This window comes from Electrona antarctica, assembly GCF_951216825.1.
Source record: "Electrona antarctica genome assembly, chromosome: 13".
NCBI lineage: Eukaryota > Metazoa > Chordata > Actinopteri > Myctophiformes > Myctophidae > Electrona > Electrona antarctica.
The window spans coordinates 22,486,966-22,513,898 of NC_136794.1; the positions used below are offsets into that span (position 1 = coordinate 22,486,966).

At 40.6% G+C, this 26,933-nt stretch overlaps 1 protein-coding gene across 4 annotated transcripts in view; it reads right to left on the minus strand.

Annotated features, from left to right (window-relative positions):
• fign (fidgetin) overlaps nucleotides 1–26,933 on the minus strand; it is a 96,600-nt gene that overhangs the window by 8,476 nt on the left and 61,191 nt on the right. The gene's annotated exons all lie outside the window — the stretch shown is intronic.

The window sequence follows — 26,933 nt, forward strand, 5'->3', positions numbered from 1 at the left end:
GATCATTCTATTACTGCTGGTCCTCTGTGAACAATGTTCCACTTTGGACAATCAAAGAAGTACTCCTTGCAAAGAGTACTTGAAACCCTTGAGTATCTGATGCTTCATGAAATGGAAAACAAGAGCCCGACCGATGCCAGATTGTATTGGTCTGATGTCCGATCACCATTTCGGAGAGTCCTACACCACCGATTACAGATTCTCTGAGACACATTTTGTTGTCGAACGTTTCTAATAAATTTGAAAACATGCGAGTAAAGTATCTATTTGAGAGCATTTAACTTATAGGCAAAACATACACATTTTATTTAACCTTATTAAAAAAAGAAATAAAAAAATAACCGATTTACAAGCTCAAAATGCGTCGTAACACGTTGCGAGCTTGAATATCGGCAAATTTCACCCCTACATGTGTTTAAAGTGCTGAGTTTAAAGTGGTTACAAATCAGGACACATCGGCTGCATAATATCCGATGTCTATCATCACCTGAATCAAATAATAATGGTCGATATATCATTCTGGCTCTAATTCTGGCTGGAACCAGCAAAGACAAGAGGATTATCTAAACAGCACACTGCAGCACACTGCACTAAACGGAGCCGTGAATATCACACAGACTTGTCACTCTACTGTACATACAGTAGAGTAAACCCACATAAATCACAATAGATTTATATAGTGGTGTTGGAGGGAACAAGAATTTTGTATGCTCTCTGCAGAACAAAAGTCAGAGAATTGTCAACCTATACGCATGGACCATATATCAAATGTGTCCATCAGACTGAACGTTTTTGAGTATGTTTTATGAAAACTCCATATGGTACTGCAATAACCACGGCCATTATGATAAACAATTTATGAACAGCCAGAGAATTATTCACTGTCAGTCAACCGGCTCTGCCTTTGTAAGATATATCAGCATGCAGTTTGAACGGAAATCAGTGCGAGATATACTGTGTTATGGAGATGTTAAATACTTAGATTCAGACAAAGGTTACGGAATGGAAGATAAAGACATCCCAGGAGATGGTACACACACAGGCATGCTTTCTCTTGTGCGCGCGCACACACACACACACACACACACACACACACACACACACACACACACACACACACACACACACACACACACACACACACACACACACACACACACACACACACACACACACACACACACACACACACACACACACACACACACACACACACACACACACACACACTCGCATAATGATCCAGTACTTTTACACATTAAAATATCACCCATTATCCAACCTGCATGGAAACACAAAATACAACATTCAGCTTCCTTTGTCTTTCTTTGAAAGCGTATAATTATGGAGTCTTCCATTAGTGGAATGTTTTCAGATAGCCTGAGGGGTGTGCGTGTGCGTGTTGTGTGTTGGGGGGGGGGCTCAAATTCCACTGATCAGCCACTCACAAAATAAGGCCTTTGTGTGATTTGTGTGAGTAGTTTGTATTGGTCAACTAACCTCAGATTTATAGTTTATACTACACGACGGTGTCGCACACTGAAAATAGAGTGTCACGCTGCGACCCGTTGTGAGCTTGTAGATCTGCTATTTTTGGTGCGACACATGTGGTGGTGTGCAATAAAATCAGTTATCACGGACCTGAATGATCTTCTGTGCAACAATTGAGGATATAGCTTTGAAGGAAAAATGATTACAGAGAGCACGAATGCACACACAAAAAATAAGAATGAATGACCTTTCATAATTTGCAATGATGAAGTGAAAGCGAATCGGTCACTCTGAACTGAAACAAAAAACTATGCTACAGTAAGATTATGCTAAGAGAGCATAATCATGCACAGTATTTCCCTTTAATCCATTGAGACCTGGAACGCATCCATGTCACGTTAGCGTTTAACCACGTTAACCATTAACCCATTTTGGGGCGGGAACCCCTTTTGGTGTTTTAAACATTGTTATAATTTAGCTATTGAAAAATAGCAGATCTACAAGCTCATAGCGCGCCACCGAGTGGCGCGCTATGAACTTGTAGGTCTGCTATTTTTGAAAAATCGTTAAAATGTGCCTCAAATCTTTTCGAAAATTGTCATGATTTAGAAAACTTTTTTTTTTAAATTTCGACGTCAGGCCTGAATGGGTTAACTCTAAGTAGTTCACACTCATTAGGATGGCAAAGACGAATGGGGGGCATTTGACAAGTGTGATGCTATTGCACGCCGTTTAATTTCTGCTTCAGTGATCACCGTCGATGAAACAGAGATGCTGACCTTTTTGGGAACTATTAATCTTGGTAGCCTTGGCCGTTTTTAAGCAAACAGGACTGGGCCTCCACTCTGTCCATCCAATTTCCCAGTGCGTAAATTGGACCACCGCTTGCACAATTCTCTATTCATTACTGTGCTGCTGAAAGGAAGCACAGAGGTGGCAGAGAGGTTTTGTGTGTGTGTGCGAGAGAGAGAGAGAGAGAGAGAGAGAGAGAGAGAGAGAGAGAGAGAGAGAGAGAGAGAGAGAGAGAGAGAGAGAGAGAGAGAGAGAGAGAGAGAGAGAGAGAGAGAGAGAGAGAGAGAGAGAGAGAGAGAGAGAGAGAGAGAGAGAGAGAGAGAGAGAGAGAGAGAGAGAGAGAGAGAGAGAGAGAGGGGCAGAGAGCGCACATGCCTTCAAGGAGGATTCCCAAGCATATACACAGTAAAGTCCTCAGTCTTAACTCTGAGAGTGTACAATTATAACCAAATGGACCTGTATATTTGGTTACATTATTTTGTACACCCTTAGTTACAAATGAATAAATCAACGCTGAGTATTTTACTGTGATAGAGCTGGTCTTGTCTTTTGCTTTTTGTCGTGGGGGGACGGGGCGACAACGACAAAACGATTGTGGTGGTCGCTGTTGGGGGGTTTTGGGACGGGGGGGGGGGGGGTGTTGGCGGGTTTGAGGATAGCTGGGTAGCCGTCGTAATTGAAACGTGGCCTAATCAGACTCATTACCATTTTCACCAATTTGCACCACCAAAGATGCTTATTAGGTAACTGTGTTTAATAAGCCGCTCTTTAGAAAACCAACTGTAATGAGCTCTTTAAAGTCAGACTTGAGCGTGATTATGCACTGGAAGTGTTTTGCGGGAGCTGAAAGCAGACTGGTACATTTAGCCGTGTACAATGTCATAATTAAGCAGCACAAACTCTGCACTTCACAGCACACAATAGCCCCAGCCGAGGCAGCAGACATGGTGAAAAATATTTATAATTACTGATCATTACAGCCCTGGGATTTTCATCTGCGGATGTAAACATAATTATGAGAGCCTTTGCTTTTATTGTGTGCGCGCACAGAACACTCTATATGACAAGCACGCAAATACTGCAGACGGACAGAAAGATTACATTTATATAAAAAAAAAAAAGAAGCTCATATTCATATTCAAATTCAGTGGAGATATTCCATGTGGGGGTGGGGCCAAACATTGTAATGAAATGTGTAGCCAGTGATCAGCTTGGCTACAGCACCTCATTCATCTCACATATCAAGTTAAGACCATTTAAACTCAATTTAGAGCTCCATGTGGCAGTAATTCCAATGAATCTTTAGACGGCAGGGCGCCATTTAACCCCTCATTTAGTATAGATATGCTTATCTCAGTCTGTCTTTTCCAGGGCTCCTGCCCATACATTCCACAGTCTGACCAGCCGTGGCAGCATATTTAACGCACCTCTCCACAGAGCACAGAAGTCTGCCCAGCATAGTCCATTCTAATTAGTGCCAGGCCGATGTATCGGTCATGGCGATATATCTGTCACACTATCGTGTGTGTGTGTGTGTGTGTGTGTGTGTGTGTGTGTGTGTGTGTGTGTGTGTGTGTGTGTGTGTGTGTGTGTGTGTGTGTGTGTGTGTGTGTGTGTGTGTGTGTGTGTGTGCGCGTGTGTGTGGTGAAAATATGCTATTTCCATGCTCAGACCCAGGGACACAGGCACTCAGCCAGTGACACACATAGCTGTCTATAGGAGTGGTTGCACCACTCAAAAATGCAGTAACACACACACATGTAGTGTTGTGCGACATGGCAGAAACGCGGCTAAACTTTTTTGATGACACATGAATTAGGTTTCAATCAATCCACCTACACCCGGTGGCTCCTGAGCATACAGCGTACACTTATCTTTATCGTAGTAGAGCCAGTCAAACAGCTAATTTCCTGTGTCTGTCTTTGTAATCTAGTAATATTCATAATGCCATTCTGAGGGTAGACATTGTGGGAGACACACAGCCAGTAGTGACAGATCTGTAGTTTATTTGTTTAAAAGACACTCTCTCTTCCCACGATGCAACATGCCTGTCTCTCAGCTTCCCCTGGAAACACTTTTACCTACAGAACATTCTAGGGGGAATAGACAGAGGGGGGGAAAGCCAAGCGTCTAGCATTGGCATTTGCACAGATGTGCATTGTGTGTGCCTGCTTAAATAAACACCACTTTTTCTACCTCAATATATACTTAAACCTTGAACAACTTGCGATGCCGCAGTCCACAAGGAGAAATGCTTAAGTTAAAATGATGTATTGTATACTGCAGACGGGAGTGTTTAGCAGACTGCCATAGGCGAGCTAGATTGTCATCTATTAACACACTGCCATGTCCTTTTGCTGTACATTACTGCAACAAATTACAGCGTTTCTATTAGCCTACACCTTTACACCATTGTAACTGTAATTATTTTATCAAATGGAAAAAAGATGGCGAACACAAATGTATAAATATTGTTAAACATAAAAATAAATGTCCGCGATTCATTTATACTAGGAAACATTAAACCGTGATGGCTTATTCTTTCCCAAAGTGCCATCAAGACTCAGGTATTTCACCTTCGCTTTGGACATTCATCCGATAAAATGAAATGTGCTAATTATTGCTCCAATGGCTAAGTTACAATACTCATTGTGGAGCAATGACAGTACATATCACAATAGCACAGCTCTCTGCAACCAAGTGGCTGTCAAGCATAGAAAATTCAACACATTCCAAGGTCTACAGTATATACCATATATGTACAGAATGAGCACATGTACTGTATGAGCCTTACCTAGAAAAGAACACATTCTAAAGCTACAAAAACAAGCTATATATCTTTTGTTATGAACAGAAATTAAAAATAAATGTTCCTCTATGGAATTCAAGCTACACACATGCACACACGCGCACACACAAAATGGTGCATTTATAAATGGTGCATTTATATAGCGCCTTTATCCAAGGCGCTTTACATAGACACACACACACACACACACACACACACACACACACACACACACACACACACACACACACACACACACACACACACACACACACACACACACACACACACACACACACACACACACACACACACACGTTTTTATTCATGTCCTTGTGGGATTGTCAAAAGCAACTTTTCTTCACTTGTTTTGCCATTTGGGGCCAGTTCTACCCTAACCCTGAAAACAAACACGCGCACGCACACACACGCACGCACACACACACACGCACACGCACGCACACACGCACGCACACACACAGTCTGTGACAGCTAAATATAAAATGTTCTCTTTCACTCAGTTCATTCCGTTAAATGCACCATTATGGGATAATACCCTGTCATAAATCCACTACCAAAGCCTGTGCAATCACATCTCATGGACCCGTGAGCACTTTTACATTCCCTCCCAATTCCCAATTCATATTTATGTAATGTATATACTGTAGTATGCATATTTACCATGGTTATTGGGCAGTTCACCTCATTTCAGACCCTAAGGCACCTCAAAAGAACAATGCTTTCTATTATTTTGTGCAACAGTGTAGTAGTCATGGACGTGCTATCACTGGGAAGCTGCAAATGAATTGTATGTTTTGCTAGTCAGAGTACATATAATTTCCGTTCCCTGAAAAGTAACAGTTTTAGCAATACATGGTTTACATGCTTGCTTCTGTAGGTCAGTAGTATGGCTCTGGATGAATGAATGCAAGTCTGGGCAGCTACATTTGGCCCCAGTCTGGATGTTGAAAAATCTCTCCACCATGGGCACATCAGTTTTCCTTTTTATACAAATATATTGTAAAACTAATTCTATCTAATATCATACTGAATATAAATATTCTGTGACTACTTGAAAGTAGGGGTGGGATGATGTATTAGGCCCTCGATAATAATAATATCACGATATTCGATATATTGTGATATTGCGATATTCAACGTATTGCAAGAGATTTCATCAACGATATATCACGATATCTGTAAATGAAAATGATCAAAATAATCATAAAAAGGCAAAAATCTGGAATTATCGATATGGCGATATATCGCGATCCACCCCATCCCATATCGTTCCACCCCTACTTCAAAGGTAAGGAAAAACAAATAATCGCTGGCAGTACGTGGATTATTTATGCATTTACTCTGGCAGTAAATGAGTTAAAGTCCAGATGTCAACAATATGACTTTGAATGATTTTTAAATTGGGTTTGAATTAATAAATATATATATAAATTGTAATCGAATCGTGACCCTAAGAATCGGAATCGAATCGTGAGACAGCAGAAGATCCACAGCCCTAGTTAGGGGTTCAATGTATTGCTCAAGGGCACTTGTAACCCAGGGGAGCCGTGGATCAAACCGGGAAAACTTCTCATTCCCAAGTGGCCACTCTACCTCCATTGAAGGGTGTTACAATAGAATTATAATTGCAATTTATACATACTGCCTTTCAAACCGCACATAATCAGCAGCACCATACACTTAGATGGTGTACAATGCAGATAAGAAAATTAATGTCAAGTTCACTTGAGACATTTATAATGTTTCTGCATCCCCCAAACTGTAGATTTAATATCATATTATCTGATTCTTATGGCTCATGGCGAACTGGAAAAGTCATGGGAATTGATTTTATATATGGTGTGAATGTTTTGTGTATTTGACATGCACTATGAAAGCAACCTCAATTATACTGCTGGTGACATTTTAACAATGCAATTTCATCATGATATATTTTGGTTCATCAAAGATATCGGTCAAAGTGTCACATTTCTTGCTGGGAATTGTCGTTTAGCTTAGTTTGCCATGTTAAGTTGTCTTAATGCAATTGTTTTGTTTACCACATACTGTACAGTCACTGAAAAGTTTTCATTTTATTTCAAGCTACATTACTTGTTTTAATGAGACATTTCTGAGTAAAATCTTTAAGACAGAGAACAAAGTATCTTTTCCATTTAATTATTCTGAGGCAGAGTGCCTGACATCAGTATCTCCTCATTTTCATCTATGCTATAATGCATCTATTTTTAAATGATTAATTTCATCCTACTCGGTATACAGTCTCATGGTACAATAATTCAAAGAACCCTGTACTCAATCCCTCACAATGATGTGATGGTACTGACTAATACTATAGTACAGTGAGTCTATAGTGTGTAACACACTATATAGACAGTACACACTATACACTAGTATACACAGTATCAGTACGGTATATGCTGATGACATCATATGGATCTCCAGTACAGGGCAAAAAAGGGTCCTTCTAGACTAATTCTCTTTGCCAAAAACGGCCAATCTACAAGTTTTCAATGTGTCACAACACTTGCGAGCTTGTAAATCTGCTATTTACAGTACACTGCATATTAACCACCTGGATAGGAATGCTAGGATCCAGGTATCAAACTAATCAAGAATATATAAATATATTTTTCAATCAAGAATAGTGGTGCATTATTATGTTTTCATTTTATATTACTTACTTACTCATGTATCTGTCATGATATGATATTCTGAAGTAATGTCAAATACAAATGCCTAATGGTGCATATCAAATATTTCATGTTCATTTAACATGCATACACATAGATAGACCATTGAAGATGTCGTTAAACAGCCTTGTCTCCAATTCTCTCCAAGATGGATATACACACTTTCTGATTACACATACAACTAATTATGAAAGGATGAACATGCTTATAGTGTTTGCTGATGGAAGTTTTGAGTGTTTTTAGGCTATACAATAATGTGTGTCCATTCACAGGCTTTACCTTTATTGTTATTTAATCAATATTTATTCATCAAAAGCACTGGCTATCAATTCTCATATTCAAACTAATTCTAATGTGCAGAGTAATGTAACTGCAGGGCTTTAGAAAACAACCACCTTGCCGTTTGCGACAGTGACTTAAACATAGAAATACTGTAGTAAACAGTAGACATGATTTGGTAAACAATACATGATTCCATCAATTATCAGGTGTGATCCATATTTTTGGGGGAATTACAGACTTATGTCAATGTTGTCAACATTCAACACACACTACACAGTACAATATTGTGAATAGAACTATTCACAAGGACAAGGAGAGATGTTCCCTTTCTCCCCAAACCGACATTCAGGGTTGAACATGTCATGTAGACTATTAACTTTGCACATTGCCCAGTGCCCACATAAAATACAGCTTACAAAACACTAATCACTAATAGAGCTGTGATGATTTGGACGTGAATTTATCTGCAGATACACAAGCATTATTAAACCTTGTGTATGTATCAATCTGAGAACTCGCATTCATATTCACATATAAAAGAATCTACTGTAGTGTATGGATATTACATGTACAGTAGCTCAATAACAGCTTGTCCACAGTCCATATGGCTGATATCCGTTATGACAAAGGACTGTGATATAATGATTATTGTGGTACAATACAGTAGTGCACTGCTGCAGGACATTCTCATTTTAATGGCTTGAAGGACACATTATGAATGTCCTGAAGAGCGTAAATGAATCATCACAATAAAAGGGCCTGGTATATTATACTGTACCCCTCATCCCCGTTTGCCTGCAGCTGCTGTCGATATGGATTTATTGGCTTACTTTGCAAGTGTAATAGTGGATTGTGAATTAAAGACAATCAGAGCGTCTTTCTCCAGTTCTGTCTCAACATTCTGAAATGTTTCATTATGTTAACTTAAAGGAGAAACAATTGAATTAAACCACACAATATGTTTCCTGCAGCTGACGTTCGTGTTAAATGTAAAATTAAAACTCCAACAAGATGCCAGTGTGGAGACAACACCATAACGGCAACGCTGTTGATGATAATTTCCGCCAAGGCGGAAGGCCGAGAGGTGGAGGTCATGTTTTCGCCCCGTGTGTCTGTCTGTGAGTGGCTGCATGGTTCCAGAGCTAATGTCGCAAAGTAAGTAAGTAAGTAAGTACATTTTATTTATAAAGCACCTTTCGAAACAAGGTTACAAAGTGCAAACCGCTGGACAGATTGGCGGGAGACGTTTCATTCAGGCAGCCAACAGTCAAAGAAATACTTTCAAATCAGGCAGTGCTATTCCAGTCCACTATGTGATTTCGGCCATGGTGTTCGCGTAATCCAAATATTTTCTCTTGCGTCAAAGAAATCTAGTTCGACAGAACAAACTAGATTTTCCACCGTTTAACTTTTAGTACGCTTTGAGGTACTACTCATATTTGGTCAGATTTCGACATACACAAGTCGCTACACATCAATATTACTGGGTGCATCTCAAACAGCGTGGAGACTTGTTTACAAACGAAACCTCGCAAGACGTCCCCGCAAGAGTTGGGAACACCGTAGTACTGCTTCAGTCTATCTCCGACTAAAATAGTAACTTTATAAATCTATCTTAAAAGACGAAAATAAAACCGCATGAGTTTTCCTGAGAATCAGCTTTTGTTGCGTTGGTTCATGTGCTAAAAGAGTGACTTTGAGAGCTGTTTCCCCGTTACAATGGAAGTCAATGAGCGACTATTTTTTATTTCTTAACTTGCTAATAAACAACACAACGGAGCGAAATAACTCATGGAATGGAATAGTTTGCCCATAATAAGCTAAGAAAACAACCCAAACCTCTCAAAAAGTGGTCTTACCCTTTAAATTCCCATTGACAATTAATGGAGAAGTTTACTTCATAGTGTCTGAGCAAATAGGCAGTGTCTATTTTACGTCATGATGATATACGATGATAAGAGCGCCCCTCACTTCACACGGTGTGATTTTTCATATTACATTCTGATTGGCTATGATGGCTTTCCAAGGCTTGCGGGAGAGGCCTATTTGAACAAAATATGCCAAAAATGACCATCTGATCAACCCCGAATTTGAGGGCCCTCTAAATAACGCAGGGCCAAAAGCGATTGCACTTAGTCCCATATAACAGCCTAGGGCAGCACAAATGCTACAAAAGAAAGTTCAGCAAATGAGGTACCAATTATCTCGGAATGTGACAATGAGTGTCTCACAAGGTTTGGATACTTGCCTGTCATTGATTTCTTTTAAATAGTGGGAGGGGCCTATTCCTTACAGAAAATATATCCTGAACGCTGCACGGAATGGCTGCATGAGGTAATATGCGCTCTGCGGAGCGCCCCTTTCTAGTTTGAATAATTCATCCACAATGTAATGAGAAGGTGCAAATGTTTACATTCAAGTCAACAGGACCATGTTATAGATGTGACAGTGTAACTGTGCAAATGTAACTGCTACATCTCCAGAAGAAGTAAGTAGAAATATACATGTATACGTGTACTGTACTGTTTCACTGTTTAACTGCAACATCTGTGCTACAGAGGTAATGTACAGCCATGGTATAACTGAGGTACAAGTACTGTACAACTGCAGTATAAGTGGTATAATGAGATCCCTACTGAGATGGTCAAGGGAAACCTATCTGGGGCTGACGTCTGAACAACAGTATAATAATAACATATTGATCTGTCATTTGTAAACAAACTCACTGGAGCTTATAAGCTACAGATGTCTCTTAGGCTATAGAGAGCGCCGCTCAATACAGCTGAATATACTGTACATACGGCAAAAGATGAATATTCTGGTGCACTGTAAAATTATTGAAACCCTGTATATTGAACGTTACTTTTTTCTCATTGGGGTATAGGCAGATTTTAATTGCTCAATTTTGTAAGGACACACATTTCTTGGATTGTTACACACTGAATGTGTTCATGTCCCCATAGCCTTCATTTTCTCCTGTAATACAGTAAACGATGAGGATGAGAGTTATTCTGAGTCATCATCGTTCAGTCTCAGTGATGCTCATTAAACCATGACTCTTGAGGCCAAGAGGACCCTAACACAACCTCTTCCAGTACTGATTGATTGATCGATTTGATTTGGTGATAACAGAGCACTTTCCGGCATACAAGTCAGCATCAGCAAGAATGAAAACACAAGAAAGCCTTTCGGCAACAAACAAAAAAACACTAAACAACATGACAAGACATCACAACAACAATACTTAAATAACTATAGGCTACAGCAGCGCCCAAGGGAAAGAAAAAGACAAAAAAAAATAACTGTAAAAATGCTCATTTCTGCAGCCACCTTTTTAAAAGCTGCTAGCCTGAATAGAGCTAACGCACATGCTAAACATACTACTACACAGCCCTTCTACAGAAGAAACTAAACTAAACTGGTTCAAAAACACTGATTAATTATCAAATGGTTTGTTAGTTAAAAGAACAGCCATTAAAGGGTTAAGCTGCTTAGTGAAACTTGGATGACCATAGACCACTTGCGCTGTAGTAGACACTACAGGCAGTGGTTCTGAAAGCCTCCACAAACTCTGCAGGAGGACAGCTCCTCAACCTCAAGGGATCACTTACTCACTTCAAAAGAGAAGAGGAAAGTACTGTGACCTTGTTCCATGAAGACTCATTGACCAAAACCCTCTCTCTCACCAGCATACAGTATCCATTCCCAAAAGTCCTGTTCCTCCCCAAGGATGGCTCCAATGAAGACACACACGAACTGGGGGCGGGGGTGGCGGGGGGTGAATGCACGTGGATTCTAGGCTCTTATCACAGTTATCATTTATCTGATTTTTACTGTGCAGCAGAAGTTTAATGGCACCAGGAGGCACTCATCTGATTTACAAACCAATAGGCCAAGCCCCATTGGAAATTAAGAGATTACCTTGTTCACTGGTCCGATTCACAACTGTGATTACTACACATCCAACCATTAGACTTTACAGCCTTCTTAAACTGTGTGAAAGGAAATCCTTGGTAGTGATAATCTTTTTCCTTTACAATGTCATATTGGCAAGGGACAACAAAGCAACATGAATACGTGTGTGAATCTTTGCTCACAGTGGACTGCTTCTGCAACAACATATTTCACAAACACTTGACAAAATAATGCCTTCACAATACGGCTCTGCTCCAGATCCAAAACAACTTGTTTGTTTTGTATAGGCTACACAAAATGTCAATTTCTCTACAACCATTTCTGCAAAAAACAGAAAACAGCAATCCATACTACAAAACTGATGTATGATTAAAAACGAATTGATCAAAAAACAGAATCATTTGAGTATTGACGACCCCGCCCCCACCCCCATGGCAGAAACTTTGGTGGTCGATGTTTGAATTTCATAATGTTTCTGTGTTGCCAGAGCAGCAGCAGTGTGCTGATTCTCTGCTAAGTGCTTGGCAAACACAAACACACTTCAAGACTAAAGCATGCCTCTGGTCAGCAGATCCGTTATCGTTCCTCTCCTCAACAGTCCATTCCTATACAGATGCTGCTGTAACACAATACTGCCAACTCATCTTTCCTCGGCCACGACAGCACTCACCTGATATCCTAAGTGAGCCTTCCACTCCGACTCTAACCAAAGAAAAGCTCTGTCAACTTTCATTTTACCTCGAGTCTCCACAGAAGTCACAGAAAATCCTTTCAATTTCGTTTCATTTGTTTAAATGGCTATTTTGACCCTCAGTTGTATACAGTCATCCAATGAAAAGTACAGGAATGCAAGGTGAGGTTCAAAAGTGAAATTAGTTATTTTTGGACAGTGAAAGTCACAGACCTCCAGGCTCCACACAGCCAGTTATGCAATACCCTTTGTGTCCGTTGTACTCGTCTGTCTGCCTGTGTCCTTTTTACTGTACGTCAATATATTAGAGATCTCTGCATCTGTCTGTCCTTGTCCGTTTATGCGTATGTATGGAGATCCCTGATGTCATCAGTATTGTACCCATATCCGATATGTGGCCATATGTGTCAGATCGGAGGTTCTGGACAACCGCCTATGCCCAGGTTTGACGCCTGGCAACGCACTCCCTCTCGTCCGCTGCCATATGCACGGCGAGTTTGAAGTAAATCTAGTATTGTATAGTATATAATACTAATAATACATTAATATAATGTATAGTGTAGTAAATGGGTATTAGTCGGATCGGCGGTTCTGGACAACCGCCTATCCGACGCGACACCAGTCACCGCACTCGTCGGTAGGTCGGCTGGTTCTTGAGATACGTGAACTGAAAACGTGGACACATGCACAGTCACACTCACACATTTTGTGCATTTATAATAGGATTACAAGTTTCACAGCACTAATTGAAAATATCTGATTGAAAAGGGGGAGGGGGAAATGGGAAAGATGCCAATAGCCAGCAACAAACTGTTCCCTGACACACTCTGAAGCATTCTGCAGAAGCTATCGACTGCTGGTCTCAAGGAAGGTCACTTCTCCAACACAGGCCAGACAAAAGGTGAAATGAGACAACTGAAACAATCTTAGGTCAATATGAAATAGAAATCGCCCAGCTATACGGTAATAAAGTTACTGAAGTGAAGTAGTGAAACCATAAAGGAGAACTTTTACAAGGAAAGAGCTGTCTAGGAGATTGTTTCTTCTACTGGCAAAAAATGGCTTGAAAGTGCTCAGGTGGCATGGTCAGCGTGTTACCGTGAAACTGGATTATTAAAGGAAAGATCCAGACCAAAACACCATGAATCAGCCTATACTCCTGTCCCAACATACATGTTGGCCTTGAATTGTTTCCTAGATGCCCCCTGTTCTCCATTTTCTCTAGCCCTCCCACAGTAAAAATGCAGCTAGAATGGTAAGCTAGTTGTCTTCATTATAATGTGAGTATTTTAGTAGCTCCAAACCTTGTTTTTGTTTTTTTCACAAATCGTCTATAAATAGTGTCCTGGTACTCACACATGCACCGTTTGTCACCCTCGAGCTGCCGCTCATACAGAACCCAGAGGTAGAGTTCTCAATGGGCCTGAAAATTAAGGCCCGGTCCGGCCTCTCTGATCTTACTTGCACTTTGTAAGTCACTCTGGATAAACATGTCTGCTAAATACCTAAATTGTGGATTTTAAATGCTTGCAGATTAGGGATGGACATCTTGGCATTTGTTGGTAAACAAACTCATTTAACTCATTTAACTCATTTGGCTGATGTCTGAAAAGTGTACTCCAGGATCATATCGTTTAGAGAAATGAGGCGCAAATCAAGCTTGTGTTGAGCCACAAAGAAGAATCCGAGATATTACGATTCTAAAAACTGCGTTCCCATAGACAGCATAAACCAGCAGAATTTTCATTTCCCTTTTTGTTTTTTAATCGCATCGCAACCGGAGTGTTATGAGTGCGTACAGAACACAGTTGTGAGCTGTAATCAATTGATATTAAAAAGGCGTCAAAAGGCGAACTCAGCGCAGAGTGAGTTAAATGTGCTTATAACCGTAGCCTGCTGTTGAGGTTGAGGATTATTAAAACAAATAAGATTGCAATGCACATGCCGAGCCTTAACATACTGTACCAACTGCATCATTGTGTTATACTCAAAAGGTACAGTACTTGAACGCAGCAAATGGGCAAGCCAACCACCTTGGTACAAGCCTAAGGCAAACATTGTTCAAATAAAATTAAACAGTCATCTGTTAAACAAGTCATCTGGAAATGTTTTCCACTGCCTTGTGGTTTCCTAATTGTCTCTTTACCAGGTACGGCTTCAGCGCAAAGCGTTTTTTGTTTATTTCTAAAGCCAAGCCCTTCAGAAGGAAAGTGAAACTATATTGGTTAAAATAAAAGGTTTAAAAGGTTAAAGCTCTAGATATTCTGATAGTAACCATTGCTAGAGAGTTTGTTCAGTAACAGGGGTCTCCTTGATACCCCCGATTCCAGATTTCTACTAGACAAATTAAATCAGGAGAGAACAAATCTTACAGTTTAAAGTGTAAAATGTGTCTGCTAATTTCTTCATGTCATCATTTCAAATTTAATTTGTTTATACTGTATCCTGTATGTAATTTCTCGTGATTTGGATAAAATTTGTATCCTGAAATACGGGGACACCCTTGAACATTATTATTATTATTGAACACAGATCAGGATACAGAACTATTTATCACTTATTTTAACTAAACATATAGGCAATAGTTAAACAGGAAATTGTCTGTCAAAGAAAAGGTTCCCCGCAGACCACTTCAATGTTAACTGAAAATGTAAAACCCTTTTATCTCTCTCAGATTCTTTTCCCAGATAGTTTTTGATCAAAACGTATTCACGGCTCATAACTAAAGCCAAGACAAACTGACATATTGAGCCTACGACACACAGTATGGCATCCCCCTAGTACCTCTACCTTCACATTCAATAGATCCTATGATCTTTTGTGGCCAGATGTAATTTCATGGGGTCTATAGGACTATAGTAAATATTAATAAAGGATAAAAAAGGACATATTTAGCCCCGTGTTCGAATGCCCCGCCCCCCTAAAACGAAAGAAAGCAGCAAATGGGAAAAAAATGAACACTCACCTTATACTTTGTCTAATAACAACATAAAACTCGAACCTTGGTTGAAAAAAACTTTCACAGAATATTTACCTCCATTACGACCCCCCCCCCCCCCCCCCCCCTACCGTTGATAATGAAATTATTATAATTGTTTTGTCAAACCCTCCATCCGTTTAATAGTTAGCGTCGATTGAAAATTGCCCATCTGAGCCAAAACGGCGAGTGGAAGAAAGAAGACGAGCTACAGCTGTTTCCCTTGGAGGACCAAACAGGAAGCTAACAGGAGAGGGAAACTAGCGATCATGTCACGTGATCTCCTGGATCACACATGTCACAGAGACTCAAACTCATAGGTTAGCGAAGAGTGCCATCTAGTGTAAAAAAACACAAAAAAAACACACACAAAAATGGTCAAAAGTTGTCTTTGGCAGTGTGGGCTTGTTAAAAAAAAGTTTAAAGTCATCATTGACAGGGTCTCTCCCAACCCTAGATAGAAAACTAAACAAATTACATTCAATTGTATGTTTAACAATCTCGTAATCCGTGATAAGATATTAAACTGCGACCAGCAGTCAGTGTGAAAATGTTTTCCTTCTTCTAAGTAATTAAGTCGTCAACAAACATACATAACTGCCCATCATCAAAGTAACTAGGGTTACGCAATGGTCCTTGAACCTTAATAGATTCAAACTTTGCCAGCCAAAATGTCACTTTATTCTGATTTTCTTCAAAAATCCCATATTGTGTACCGTCCTCATAGTAACAGCTACATAGAAACAACTCATAGTAACAGCTACAATAACACTCATGAGAGAAGGGCAGGCAGCCTAACGGCTCAGTGATTTGAAGGAAATGAAGCAAGAAGGAAAGAAAGGCAGCGGAGTGCAAATCATTCCACAGCATTCCTTAATACATGGGGAGCATGAATAACAAATGATCAATAATATGTTAAAGGTTGGGTAACTGATATTTCTTTGGTTAAAACAAATGTTTTTGTTAAAATGTTAAAGCGCTAAATTCTGAGCGAAATCATTCGTATTATAGTGTCTGTTCAGTAACAGGGGTCTCCCCGTCTATCCAGCTCTTAAATACATAGAAAATACATTTTCAGGCGGGTTGCCAATTTCATCCAATCAGGAGAGAGTACCCATTTTATTATAGTGTTCATTTTCAATTTTGTCTGTCTCATCCAATTTCACTTGATTATCCTGTATTCCTATTATTATTATTATACATTAAAAAAACTAAACAAAAACAACATAATTTGACACAAAAGAGACCACACTCCATTAAGCAGACCTCAGTATGCAGTTCTTTATGCTGTTTAAGGTAACAATTGTTTTGCATTGTGCAGCATTTGCTTGTTCAGGGTTCAACCAATTAAAAGCTAATTAATTAGGCACAGTTCTATTAAGAAACAAATCCCACTCATCAATATACACAACCTAGGGTCACCCCACTGCTCAAATGTGAATTGGCTTTTTGAATCACGTGAACTGAAGAATAGCACAACAGTACAATGCACAGTTCGGCACAGTTTTTCAACAGAGCAGGAACTCATCAGTTGAGATAGATTTTGTTTCCCATGACGGTTAGAATGTGAACAGGAAGCATATCCTAGTCATACAGCGCATGGTCACATGGTCAAGGAAAGGACAAGGCTTTGAAAGTCACAAATACCAGAAGCCCCCACACAGACAGATCCCACAGAAAGCCTGATGGTGTACGTGGTTACATTTGTACATTGTCAAGAATTACAAATGGATAAATTAACACTGGAGCTTTTGCAGTTTGTATAAGCAATAACTAATTCTGATTCCAGTGATCAAATGCAGAACAAGTTGTCCATGTGCCATCTAATTAACACTATAGCATTGAACTGCTCTCTGTCCCCCTTTGTTATGGTCATTCAAGTCTGTTCATTAAAGCTGTAGTACAATCATACTATTATCATTACTCTGTATCCTAATGGCGATACAAACAACACAATATTTACCAGATAGTCCACTCACTTGACTGTATAATTGGTTGCCTCATTAAAAACTAGAAAAGTGTGTTCCTCTGCAGTGTATATGCACACCAGGCCTACCCAAGGCCCGCAACGTTTTTGAGGCAGTCATAGCCAATTGGAATGGAATCTCGCACATCTTGATCACATGACTCCAGAGAAAATATCTACCAATTTGTGTGCGTTTTGGACACAATTTGTAGGAGTTAGCAAAAAGTGTGTTTTGAAGAAAATGTGAAATGGTGGAAACTGTAGTCTAGCACAAATGGCCTATATGTGGAGTTACGTCATGATCCGCGGAATCCAGGGAAAGAAAGATTCTGATTGCATGATCTACAGCAGTGATTCTCAACCTATGGTACGCGTACCATTGGTGGTACTTAACGACCCCTTTGGTGGTACGCAGAATCTTCCTCAAAATGTAAAAGGTGGGGGTGGGGAGGTGGGGGAGTAGCACGTTGTCGCGTTCCTGTTACGTATTTAAATACGCTGTGAGTCGGTGCCGACAAAACATGATGCGGTGGTGGTGTGCACTTATAATGCGGGACATTCCAGCATTAATAATTTACCTAGAGCCAACGTGAATGCGCACAAGTCCCCCCAGCACCCTCCCCCCCCCCCCCCTCCGCTGTGTATTTATTTATAGTTTGTCCAGCGGCTATGTTGCGCATCGCGTGAAACTGCACGGCCCTGGGTAAATTGTTGTTTTCGGTGAAAACACTATGGTGCTATATAAAGAACGAGGTGTCTCCGGAAAATATCAACTTTCTGTGTGTCCATTCAACGTGTACAAAAACTGCAGTGCAACAACAACAAACTTCTTCTCTCCTCTCTCTCCTTTCTTCTGCTCTCTCACTCCCCCTACCGCTAGACAGAGGAACTTTCAGTCTGACAAGAATAGTTCAGACCTTTCCCCCCACAAAACGATTCAGATTCAGGATTTAGTTTTTTTACTTTGTTTTTTCCATATACATTATCAACTTACATGACTATAACCATGATTTTATTAGGACTTTTTAATTAAAACAATGTATGGGACTCATTCAAATGACCACCAGTGAGTCCCTGGACTCACTACATTGAAAACCTACTTACATCACTTCTGTCTGTCTGTCTATATTTACAGTATATCCATTTATTTTTTGTATGCTACATTTTGTTTGTGTCAAAACATTTTCCAAAACAAATTCAACGATATTTCGAAGAAATATTATTAATTTCATGAATAAATAAAAGAAAAATCTAAGAAATTCCATAAATTAGAATACAAATGTTTGAGAAATTTGTGCCAGACTACATTTTCAAGCTCACAGCGAGCTTGTAGATCTGCTATTTTCACTAGCTTGGGCCCAGGGGGGGAAATGTCTCTTTTGGTTCTCGAGCTAAAAAGTTTGGGAACGACGATCTACAGTATGGTTCAGGAGTTATAGGCAAAAATTGTTATAGCGCCATCATGAGGCGCTATAACAATTTTAAATATTTGTGACATCGGTCGCGTGCAGTATCACACCGATTGGGCCAATGGTACCGTAGATGCGCGTGCGCGCGCACACACACACACACACACACACACACACACACACACACACACACACACACACACACACACACACACACACACACACACACACACACACACACACACACACACACACACACACACACACACACACCCTTCCTTAGCCTACTGGGAGTGTGTGATGCTGATCTGTCCAACGTTGCCGGAGATTAGCTGTTCACACAGACTTGCATTCAGACAGATAGACCGACAGACACACTCACAGCCTCACAGGTGCGAAAACCTAATCCGCTATCTGGCCACAATAAAAAAAATTAAATGGCACCTTCAGTATAGTATAGTGTTAATAATACAGAACTTGAATATGAGTCATTTATGACTCATCTAGGACTTGACATGAACTCTTTGGATACAGGATTCTACTTTAGCTGTAGTAACATATTAGCTACAATAGAACCATGGCGACTACATCTCTCGTATTGTGTAACAGATTCCCTACGTTCAATGATCCTTATGGGAATGATGTGCTTAACTGGAAATGATGCGCTTAAAAAAACACACAAGTGTATTCACCACTATTGGTTGAAGTTCTATTTTAGTTTACTGAGGCTGGCCATTCGGGCATTGCTGCTGAATAGGGGAAGGAGAGCAATGATGCCTGAAATAAGCAATATAAAAGAGCCATTCTATGGTTTATTCCCTCTATTTTGTCTCTTGTACAGGTTGTGTGCATAATGTTTAACAAATCGGCTACTGGCGGACCGCAAGCTCCCTTGATGAATAGTCGGCAGCCAAGAGCTAGATTTCTAAGTATACTACTGTGGATCACTCTGTGCAAGCAAGGCAATTCACACAGCCTTGTTCATTTGGGTATGCATGAAATAACAATAACCTAGTGGGAGCATTGCGAGTTTCAAACACTTGGGGTCAACTACACAAGCAGATTCCACATGTGCAGACTGTGGCCACTGAGGTCTGGAATCCACCTCCTTTCTGACTGGGTGACGTTGCACGTTCTATTTCCAGACCGAGGGTTGAAGTGAGGCTGCAGGGTGTGTAACACTGACCCGCATGACCTGTGGCCTAGAAAAGCTGCCTGGAGCGCTGCACACTAAAAACCCTGCACTCCTTTGCGATGGCCTTTCAAAGGGAAAGGGAACCTTTACACATAGCATGTGTCTTTTCATGCCAAATGATTTGCATCCTGTTTTTTATTCATATCTTTGACTTGTTGTCAATGTATTCGGTGCCGTTGTGAAGCCCAGTGCTCTCTCTCTCTCCCTCTGAAGTCTCAAGTGGAGGAGGAGAAGGGGAGGGCGAAGAGGCAAAACTGCTTTACTTTCAGGCCCAGCGTCTACAGGCTGCATGTCTCCAGTCATCTGTCACTAGTTTACATACATACAATGACACTTCCTCTCTCCGTGGGAACCCGTTGTCACCACTTGGCCGCCAGCAGGGGCTGACTGGGTGCTGGATGGGTCTCCCCCAGGTACCTCTAGGGAGCCACATTAGGCCACCATGACAGACTGACAGGCACACGCACGCATGCACGCGACACACCACACAACACACACACACACACACACACACACACACACACACACACACACACACACACACACACACACACACACACACACACACACACACACACACACACACACACACACACACACACACACACACACACACACACACACACACTCTTCATCCCTTGTCCAAGCACTCACTTCTCCGACAGCACGCTGGCCCACATCCTCCCAAGGCATGGCAGATTTTGCATAAAGACTTTGCTCTACATACATTTTTTCAGACACAAAATTATTTCTCACCCCTCTAGCCTCTCCATGCTACAGTACATGGAAGTTTTGGAATGAATAATGGAAACAACAGAGCTGAGGGCTCATGGGATCCATTTAAAGATGTGGGAGAGAGGAGATGCAGTCAGAGTTTGGACTGCAGAAACATCATGTGCCAAGTACATGAATCTACTATTGTTCTGTGTAATGCAGAAATATACATGCAATAAACAGCATGTGAGTAACGGCCCCATTAAATGGCTAATAACGGGATTTTAATGCATTTTCCTTTAAATCGTGGTAGCATAACAGTCAAAGTGTTAATAAAAATAAAAATGCAATTATACTATACACATGCAAGGAAACAAAATCTCTGTCAGTGGATGAGTCATCAGAGCCAAAATTCATATAGTTCAGTGAAAGAAAAACGGTGTGATAACTGTTAGTTCAAAGCTTAGAACTGTAAACCACTTGTTTCTGCAAAGGGTGAACATTTTTAGTGTGCTGAATTATATACATTTTAAGACTAATGTCGGGAACAGAACCAAAACGGATCTATTCTAACTCTCTTTTTGAGAGCAAGAGATTGCAAACTGACAACAAATTGTTTGATCTCCTTTTGTTATTTAAGCAAGATTGTTTAAGCAATGTTGAGCTTTTCTCAGCCAAACGTTGATTTGGAATTTCCACCTAATCTCCCAAGATTCCGAGACAGTGAAAGAGAGCATGGAACGGTGCTCTGTAACAGCTATTTTAGACCATGCAAAGTCAACATGACTCCCTGAGGTGATTTCCTGATAATGAACACAAAAGAAGTGTCAGCCCTCATAAAGCTCCAAGATGATGCTGAACTCCTGAGCACTCTTGCTGCACTCCATTTTTTTCCTGATTTAAATTAATCTAATTCCATGTGGACTCAAGAAGGACTGTCAAATAGGCCACACGCAAAACAAGACTCGCAATGACTATTCATTTTACGGACACGCAGCACCTGAAGCGGTTGTCTGGAACAAAACATTTAAGAGAAACATAATAATTTGCGAATTCAATAATAGCCCAATCACAAAGTTATGTTTTGTTTTTGTTATAGTACCACAAATATATCTCTTCCTGCATATGGTATCTGTATGTGGATCAAGTCATAGGTTAATCTCGATTCCTGAAGTGTAACTCAAGGAAGCAAAGGTTATCTGTGGGTCCGTACGTCTAACAGGCACAGCCCCCCTGCAGCACGGGAAAGCCAGATAAGATAATAACAGTACACAGCATCATTAGCAAGCCTTCCTACAGTATGTCCAGTAGCTCTGCTTTCACCTCTGCACTGGCCGGTGGTGTGTTCACATCACATTGTCACACCAGACACCCGCAGCCTTTGCCAGTTGCCGCAGCCTGACACCTTATACCTCCCGTGGCAGTACGTACGGTACACCCGCCCGCCTTCCCCTCCCATCCTCTTCCTCTCCGTAAAGGCAGACCTCAACCCACACTCTCCCGTCCCAGGCACTCAGGTTCCCTCTGCCAGCGCTTGGCACGCTGCCAACCTGTCAGCCGCCGCGACTCCGTGGAGGATGAATGAATCATTGGGAACTTAGAGGGACGCACTGATAGCTCGCATCTCCTCTGATCATCTTTCTAATTAAGATCTGACTTCCTTTATGCCATCTTTAGTGGAACATCAAAATATCAATTTGAGACAATTAGCGGTGGATGTGATGACTCTATTCATCATCCCAGAAGGATTTCCAAGACAAGAGAAACCAGCCAAAACATTGACTTTCATATTCAAGCACATCCGTGTGCGCTCTTGAATATTAATGTCGAATTTTCATTCAGACATTTAAAACATTAATTATGACTCTATCATGCTGTCATTAATCCAAAACGCTGCACATATGCAGTGACTCTACAAGTGAAAATGTGTTACAGTAATTTGACTCCAGAATAGCAGCTATATTTTTTATAAACAAATAGTTTGTACATGGCCATGGAATGTTCTCTGGTGATTGACTATTTCTTATTAACAACTAACACTGATGTTACTGGATAAAGAGAGGCAAGAATCAAGGCAATTTACTGGATAGAAACAAACTATACAATATATTTCTTTTAATTTACAAATGAGCTGGCAAAGGCAGCCAAGCAAAATAGCCTTCATGAAGTGTTTTTAAGTGCAGACTTGTTGAATGCATCCTCTTTGAATCTACGAATGAGTGGTGGCCTCGATTGCCATTGTTACACAGACGCTGTTTTGTGGAATTTCAACACGGATGAATATTGAGTTTGCTCGCATCCTCTTGTGAGGGGCTTTCTGCTCTCACGCAATACAAAACTCCCGACAGCATGCAATAAAACACCTTGGACGCAAGACAGAGGAGAAAATAAACATACCACTCCTCTCCAAGGTTGTCCAATGATAAGCAACAGTACACAAGCACACAATGATGGTCTCAAGCACTTTGAAAGTGCCCGCCACACAAGAACGAAAGTCACAAAATTGTAGATTTTGTTAAACACAGTCCTTGAGAGTCAGATAGTTTGCTGCGCAGAAATAACAGTGGGTGTACAACTCTCTGGCCACAGCCACATATTAAAAGAACTGGGGAAATGTTCAGCCAAGGACATTGTTTTGGATGGATTATACGTATATATATATATATATATATATATATATATATATATATATATATATATATATATATATATATTGTATACTCATTACTGGTTGTTGCATTCTGATACTGTTGGTTGTTTGACAATTATTTTGATTAGCCTATGAATCAACATCGCTAGCATAAATAGCACAATTATAATTTATTTTAATTGGGTACAGTATAATAAGCATGATAAAAAGTACAGTTCACATTAAAATTATTATTAAGTGTTCATGTATAACTAATAAAGTGTACAAATGTAACCAAATGGACCCTTGCGGGTCCAAATTGACCCATTTGGTTATATCTGTACACTCTCAGAGTTACACTAACACACAGTGAATGGATGTTGATATTTTAATAGACAACATTTTGCATGGTGGATCACCAATATCACACAACCCCCGCAGTCGGACGAGTCCTCCTCGAGGCTTGAAATGAATAGGAGAAGATCTCCAATCACACACAGTGGCTACTGGCCATTAGAAATCAAAAGTTTAGTATGTCTAATTAAAATGTAAACAGTGTAATGAGGACATCAGTGATTTAGGCAAATGTCTCTCTCCGCCAGCCACTAGGGGTATGATAATTACTGAAGCAAATCCATGAATGCACATGAATCTCCTACAAGTCCAGATTAAAAGCCTTAGCGCTAAACCTAGTTTAGTACACCTGGGGATTGTCTATTCTAGCCAATCCCCAGTAGGCACTGAGCTGCCTCCTCTCCTTATGAGTGCAGAGACAGCCCGTGTGAAGGAGATGAAACAAAGCCTCTGCTTCAGTGTGTAGGAAATGACAAGAACAAGGGGCTTTAAGGCAAAAAAGCCATGCTCTGTGTAAATTATATGCATGGCATGTATGGCTTGAATTAACCACCCTTGTTACATGACTTGTGCAAGTGCTTCAGTTTTAATCGGTCATTTAGCTAGCAAAATGGCCCATAAGCACCGTAAAGCACATAATGCATTGGGGGTATAAAACAATAATAGCATTAGGCCTACTGATACAGTATATTTTTGTGAATTTGTGAATAAGGGGAAAATATATTCTTGTAAAAAATAAAAAATAAAGACTGAAAAACAAGTAGAGAGACAAACACACACGCAGATGCATGCATACACACAAACCCACAAGCACAAAAGCTGTACATACATACATGCGCACGCACACGCATACGCACACGCACACGCACACACACACACACACACACGCACACGCACACACACCATACCTAGTGTTAGTGTCTTTCTAGCAGAGGCAGAATATCTAGGACTAGAAGTACAGGCCAAATCAACCACTAAACCTGTTTGGTGGATGGTTTCATGCAGCATTACACTGATACTTAATATAGTCTACTAAATGAAACAGTGAGTAGCCCATTTTGTCCAAATTAGAGAGAAAAACATAACAGCCCTGCAGGCACGAGATAGATGAAGGGTACAGCCAATGGTGAATGGTGAACACATAGAAAATGTCTATGCCATATGCTGTCACTCAACACACACACACACACACACACACACACACACACACACACACACACACACACACACACACACACACAGTGTGAGCAGACAGTCGCTGTGTCTAAATGAGACAGTACAGGGAGGGGAGGGGAGAGAAAGGGGGCGGATGTCAAGGATTTGCGGTCCTTCATCTTTGCAGTAGAGCAAACACGTCCCTCAGTACAGCAACAGACAGCTGCCTCCACTTTCTAACGCAACCCAACTTAGATCACTGGGAGAATTGTCAGTGTGGAGAGAAACACACAAAGATAACATAGCAAGCTGCCATGAGGGGGACGAAAGGGATGTGGATGGGGGGGGGGGAGAGAGAGAGAGAGAGAGAGAGAGAGGGGGTGGGGGGGGAGAGAGAGAGAGGAGAGAGAGAGAGAGAGAGAGAGAGAGAGAGAAGGGGGAGAGGTAGGGACAGAGATATGGGGGATACTCTGGAATCCTCTAGAAAGCGATGGGATTCTTTCCCCCCCTGTCCTATTTGCATGAGTCTTACTCCCATGGGGGCTCCATTGCTTTTCAGATGAAAAACAGAAAAGACAACACTTAACATTATTTGCTTAAAGATGAAACCCCAGTACTGATTTCAATAGTGTACAGTAGACAAGAGGCTGCGTGGGATTTGTTGCAGTCACTGACAAATGGATCCGTCGGTACAGATGAACATTTCATCAATTTACAAAAGCCCTGCAGACTTCCCAGGGGGTGTTTACATGGAGGCAACGCAAGTTAGTCGGGAGCCGACTTTAATTGTCACCATTAGCGCACGTATAAAAACTGCCAGTCTTATTCATATACAGTCTCCCTCAGGTAATGGCTCTAGTCACGTAGTCAGCTGCTATCAATTTTAGCCCTCTTTCTTACAATACTGCTCACTTTAGCTCACAGAGAGGAACTGCATTTAAACTGAGCATTAGCTTAAAAAGTAAATAAAGAAAAATAAAAAGACTAGAGCCCAATACAAAGAATACGTTTAGAATCATGTCCTTCAACATCATTTTATTATTGTAATTTTGTCTTTTGGTTTTTGCATCCTTGAATGACCATGTGACTTCCCAATTCCTGTTTTTTGTAGTATAGTACAGTACCCTTGGTCCTGCATGTAAAGAATCCTTTGCTATATGAACCATTTTCCGGAAAGCAAAATTAATTGATATTGTGTAGAAGTATGTCCATGGAGAGAATAGACACAACCCCTACTGAAATAGCTTTTTGCCCCAGAAAAAATACAACATAATCGTTTATAGAGTAATAAATGACCTTATGGGAGTGTATACAAATCTTCAAAAGTATTTTTAGCATCTGCATCAATTACAAACTATGAAGTATATATAAAATGACTGCATAACTTTGTTTTGTATAGGATCAGGTGTATGGAATTGTGCCATTATCAACTGCAGAGTATTAAGCTGACACTTAAAGAGTCAACATGCATGACATTTGATAAAGAGGATGTTGAAGGGGGGGCAGTGTCTGTCATCAATTTCAACGCAGGGATCCATGTCAGCGAACAGCTTAGATTGCTATCATACGTGCTGCTCTATCAGAAATAAACAGAGCTGTCAACTCCTTTACATGCACACAGGAGTCTGGGGTTAAGTGAGGACCTCCTAACACCCAGTGCTGCGACTACACTCACAGGATTTCATCTCAGCTACCTTTCCTCGGACACTCCAAATCTAGTGTCTAAAATGTAACAATGGATGAGACGTGTTGTGACAAATGCAGCAGCAGCCAGCAACACAATTGTTTGTTTTTGTTGTTTTTTTTGTCACGCAGTTGCCGTATAATGTAGACCAGGATAACACAGCCTATTGCAATTACACTG